The sequence below is a fragment of the Eurosta solidaginis genome, chromosome 5, assembly GCF_040869045.1.
Source record: "Eurosta solidaginis isolate ZX-2024a chromosome 5, ASM4086904v1, whole genome shotgun sequence".
Lineage (NCBI taxonomy): Eukaryota > Metazoa > Arthropoda > Insecta > Diptera > Tephritidae > Eurosta > Eurosta solidaginis.
The window spans coordinates 40,879,516-40,885,562 of record NC_090323.1 but is presented as its reverse complement, the minus strand read 5'-3'; positions in this window follow the sequence as shown (position 1 = coordinate 40,885,562).

Genomic DNA, 6,047 nt, shown 5'->3' with positions numbered 1-6,047 from the left:
CTCACCCAGCTCAATGAGTTCAAGGAATTCCAGGACCATTGTGATGTTAAGCCACGCAAAATAATTGAAAACTAAGTATCTTCGCACAAGAAATATTTTAACTCGAAGACAGAAGGAAGCAAATGCAAAAGAGATTTGATTTCGGAAGAAATGTTTTGTATAAAATAATTCCCGTAGGCGCTAGCAGAATCCCTGAGTCCTGGGATCAAAACTCACACTTACTGAATCTAGGCTCTGATATGAAGTTTAAACGTTAAGGGAAAGAGTAAGGATCTATAAAAATAGCAATAACAAAATTGCATAGTTTCATTTATGATTTACTGAGTTTTCCACATACATAGTTCGGCAACACCAGAACGCAAATTTTGAACCGTTTCTTACTAAAACCTAACTGCACCATACATTTTATTTCATTGCAATCAACAACATAATGCTGTGTCAAAATATAGTATCATTTTTGGTTGCATGCCCATATATTTGTTTGTACAGCTTGAATTAAAGGAAAGTCTTCACTATGTTTAGTCAAATTTTATATAGAAACATCCTAAAGTTTTGTATTTTATACTCATAAAATAAAACAAAAATTTGGTTGTTTTCGATGAATTTTGGTCCCAAATGAAATGGTGTGGCAACCGTGTTCGCTTTACCGAAAATTTCTCACTTGTAGATACGAGGTTAACGAACAAACGGGACGATGTGTATATGCATATTATGCATGTTAGGTTTCTACATAGGTATATTGTAATTTATTCTGTGAAAGTACATAATGTAAACAAATATGTATAGCAAGATGCAACACTTTTTTACTCTTATCTTTACTTATTTGCGCTTACAATTCTTTATTTTTCAGTTTTACCCTTTTCTGTTGTGTGGTTATTTCGATGTAACCACGTACTTTTGTGGGTAAAAAATTATCCGGCTACTTTCCCAGGTAGAATACCAAAAGGGTGTAAAAGTTGCCACACGATTTCGTTACCGTGGTGAAGAATGTTGTTACCACACTAGAATCGGGGCGTTAATGGTGACTTATAACGATAAAACCATAACCAGATAAAACAGCTGATCGAACCTACCTTATGGAAATCAATGTAATCGATTAATGGTGCCATACCATGATCCAAGTAACAGATCTCGCATTAAAGAGAACAATAGAAGTAAAACTTCCGCTGTGACGTCACGCTTTTGAAATATGATTCAAATGAAGTGAAATGTAATAAAAGGGAAAGACAAAAAACAAAGAAAATTGTTTGAATTGAACTTCTATTGATATTTTTTGAAATTTCTATAGGAATAACTAAATTCAAGTTATTAATTTATGAGAAAACTTAAATAAAAACTAAACAAAACTTTATTTTAAGACATTAGCCATGGATTTTAGAAACCCCTCCGAAAAATTGTCAGTGGTTAGTGTTCTTTCCTCCACATTTTTAAGGCGCAATAAAATCCTTGCTGCCAGCGCTTGGGGGAATGATAAAGAAGCATTGGTTTTAAGGTAACTGGATAGCACGGAAACTTGGTGTTTCAACAATTTTGTACCAAAAAAAGTTAAAGGCGATGTTGTCGTACAAGACATACATTATGTATATAGGGGTTGATTCTGGATAGATAAGAGTTATACTTATTCGGTAATCAGATGGAAGTTGTGCCAGATTGATTCCCTGGGGATTTGGCTTTCTTCAACTGGGAGTTTCGGATATTGGACTCTGAGAACGGGGTTCACCTTGCATTTATCGGCTACGATATTTCCGACGCTTTTTTAGTTCACGTGGCGAATATGGTCGCTGAAGAATAGGCCGATGATAATGCCACGAAAGACTAGGAAGATAGTTGTTAATTTTACAGCAAAGTGCATAGATGAAACAATGGTAAGTGCTTCGGGCGGGATATGTAGTGGGGATGGAACACCCCCTGCGGCATCCCTCAATTAATTCTTCTTGGTTTTGATGTAAGATTCCTGAACTGGACCGAATACTATGCATCATCACAAACGATTAAAAGTCCCTTGGCTTAGAATTTGATTGAAAATAAGGTAGTAGTGTAGTTTAGGGGCCCCGCCTTAAAGTTGGGCCAAGATTTTCGAGCGAGGTATCAAAAGACGCGTATTAATCTTGAGAACAATAATCCGAAGGCGGAAAAGAAAAATTTCATCTCTGTCCGGAGATATTTGCAGTTGAAGTTGGCGATTTTCATGTGGTAGTTGTTGTGTGTACCCACAAAAAAAATTGTGCATCACCGTGGCGGTAACCACGGTTATACCACACACCCGGACTTGGCAAGGCGTAGCCCAGGGTTATTTTTTATAAGCGCGGCCGAAGGCCGCCAACGCAGAAAGGTGTTCTGCGCAAAAATACTATGGATCCCACCCCCGGTTTCGGAAGTACCCCCGGGTCTTTTTTCGGTTTTTCGTGAATATCTTTTGAACGGGTAAAAAAAGTTAACTTCCGCTTTCGGATTCTTGATCTAGACATGAATACGCGACTTTTGATACCTCACTCAACAAAAGAGGCCCAATTTTAGGGTGGGACCCCTAAACTGCACAATTACCGAAAATAATAAACAATCGCAGGGAAAAAATTTACTTTTACGAAATTAAAATTTTTGTTCGTTAAGAAAAATTGTCAATGATAATTCAAAGAAAAATAATAATTGAAGAAACCTAAAAACTTCAATAGCGTTACGTCATTTGACAGTAACTTTTTTCCTAAATTAAATTACAAATACTCGGTTGTGGCATTACGGGATCTTTAGTCATTCGTTCATGGTGCCATACCATAGCGTTAACACCATAACCTCAAAATTACGCGACTCGAAACTATACCGCCGAAGCAGAAACATCGTTTTGTTAAAAATGTCGTCATAATAATTACACATTCGTTTAAGTGTAAAAGTGTTTTGTAAAAAAGAAATGTTCTATGTAGAGTAAAAATTAGAGATTTTGTTCAATTAAAATTAACTTTTGGTTTAATTAAAAGGGTTTTCGTGTATAAAAAATATTAATAATATGTAACATTAAAATTCAATTTGTATAAGATAACGGAGCTACAAAACTAGACTGTAAACTTTGTATAATGGAAGAAATGTGCTGCATGAAATAACGGAGCTACGAAACTGTAAAAAGTACAGTAATGGTGTGATTAGTTCTACTCAACATTAAAATCGAAAGTAAAAATAAATACATAAAATAATACGAAAAAAAAAATTTGTAATCTAGATAAATAAACCAGTTATGGACAACATTTAATACAAAATCTTCGCATGAAGCTACATGGACAATCCAAAGAGATATATCTATTACACTGGAACTTTTTAAATTATAATTAAATAAACTTTCGTTTATAAATAAAAAATGGTGTAATTATGAGAAATATTAAAATCAAATTTACTCTGAAGCTATTATCATAATCGTATGATAAAATCGGGATACAAAGCGATACATTTTCATAAGTCCATGTTATAACGGAGCTACATAACTGTAAAATGAAAATTATTGGATGACTAACGGAGCAATCAAAATTGAAGATGAAAAATAAAGTGATTAATTATATGCAACATTTAATACAATATTTAAAATAAATACACTAAATATTTTATAAAAATTAATAATCGACATAAATAATGACACCAGCTAGAGTATTTAACAAATCAAAATGACATTTGTAATCACAAATATGAACTGATATACATATGGCTACATACACACGTATTATACTTATTTTAACAAAAAATTAAATTAACATGTGACTATATAACCTAAAATTACTAAACTTAAAATCTATGCTACTACGTAAATCATAAAGGAAAAATTAAGATTTAACTAAATTTCGGAGATACTGAAAATAATGGAAAGCGAAACAAAAATATAGACACAGCAACATGACACATGGATACAAAACTTATTTCAACTTCCCAGTCTTTGCATGAAGCTACATGGATAATTAAAAGACATTATATCTATGTAAAATATAAACAGATTAAATTGGACAAAAATATAAACAGATTAAATTGGACAAAAATACAAACAAACATAATTGCTACTATCATAACTGTATGATAAAATGCAGATACAAAGCGGTAAAACTATCATAAGTTCATGATATAACGGAGCTACAAAACTGTTAAATGAAAATTATTGGATGACTTACGGAGTTAACAATATAGAAAATGAAAAAAAAATTAAGTGATTAATTATATGCAACATTTAATATAATATTTAAAATAAACACATCAAATATTTATAAAAATTAATAATTGATATAAATAATGATACCAGCTACAAATTAAATTGAACAAAAATACAAACAAACGAAAATAATAAAGGAAACTTTTCTGAGACGATTATTTACATTGCAACATGTGTTAGCTGCTTAGGCACATCTAAATGTTGCAAGTATATTACCCTTATACATTTGTTAACCTGGCGATTTCCGGGACATGTCCCGGTTTTAGGCCATTTGTCCCGGGTTTTAAATCTAAATAAAGGGTCATAAAATCTACCAACTATTCGGTTTGCTTATAATGTGCGCTCCAACTAGTCTGAATACAAATACCAACGACCGACTGTAATTGTAAAATTCTAGCATCGCTAGATAGTTGCACATTGCGTAGTACACATATATAGATGTAAAGTATTCTTCCTAATTAGCTAACATAACTAAAGAAAAGAAGAGAAAAACAATTTACTTAAAATAGTTCAATATCTATGTATATGCGATACCTGGTTATAATGCTAATGCGGATCGAATTTTTTCTCTTGTTTCATCTCAATGGACAAAGGAAAGAAATTCGTTGAATATCAGCACATTAGACCGTATTATTCAATGCAAATTCAACTTAAGACTGACTTGCACAGGATTTTATAATTATATTAAAAATAAGCCAGAAATGTTGGAACAAGTTCTGTGCAACGAAAAATATATGACTGTTTAATTTTATCCTTTTATAAAAAAAAATAAATGTAAGACGCGATAACCTCCGAAGAGATTTTAGGCCGAGCTTCTCTTCCAATTTGCGTCGTGCTCCTCTTGATTTTCCCTACAAATTGGCCGGACGGGGCCTACATGTTTTATGCCGACTCCGAACGGCATCTGCAAGGCAGATGAGTTTTCACTTAGAGCTTGTCATGGCAGAAATACACCCGGAGCGCTTGCCAAACACAGCTGAAGGGCGACCCCGCTTAGAAAAATTTTCTTCTAATTGAAAAACCTTATTTCTAAAATTTTGATGTTGCTTTGCCCGGGATGTGAACCCGAGTGTATTTCTGCCATGACAAGCTTTAGGTGAAAACTCATCTGCCTTGCAGATGCCGTTCGGAGTTGGCATAAAACAAGTAGGTCCCGTCCCGCCAATTTGTAGGATAAATTAAAAGCACGACGCAAATTGGGAGAAGCTCGGCCTAAAATCTCTTCGGAGGTTATCGCGCCTTACATTTATTTATTTTTTTACCTTAGAATTATTTATTTTGAATAGTAGTTGTGATTAGCTGTTTTAGAGTACCTGGAAGGTATGTATATCATTTGTTTATGGTTTTATTTTTGTGCTGTGTAAATAAAAAAATATCCATAACCTAAAAATATTTGAGATGGTGAATTTAATAACCTTTTTGTAGATTTTATTCATTGTTTTGTATACTTATGACTAAGAGACTTATTTTTTGTGGAATATATTTTTAATTTTGGTAATAGTCTAGTTGAGGTGTCAAACGACGCGCCTTGCCATCAGTATTAATAACCCGAAGGAGGAAAATAAAAATTTTAACTCGTTCAAAAGATATTGACGAAAAACCGAAAAATGACCCGCGGGTCCCTCCGAAACCGGGCTAGTATTTTTTGCGCAGAACATCTTATAAAAAATTACCCTGGGTGGGTCCAACACCGGTTTGGAGACCAAAACTATATCCGCGCAAAACCCTTATGTTCATAATTTTTTTTGTGGGTACAACAACATTACAACAACCAACAAAATCGCCAACTTCAACTCCAACTATATTCGGACAGAGATAAAATTTTTGTTATCGAGGTCAATACGCGTCTTTTGACACCTCTCTCGAT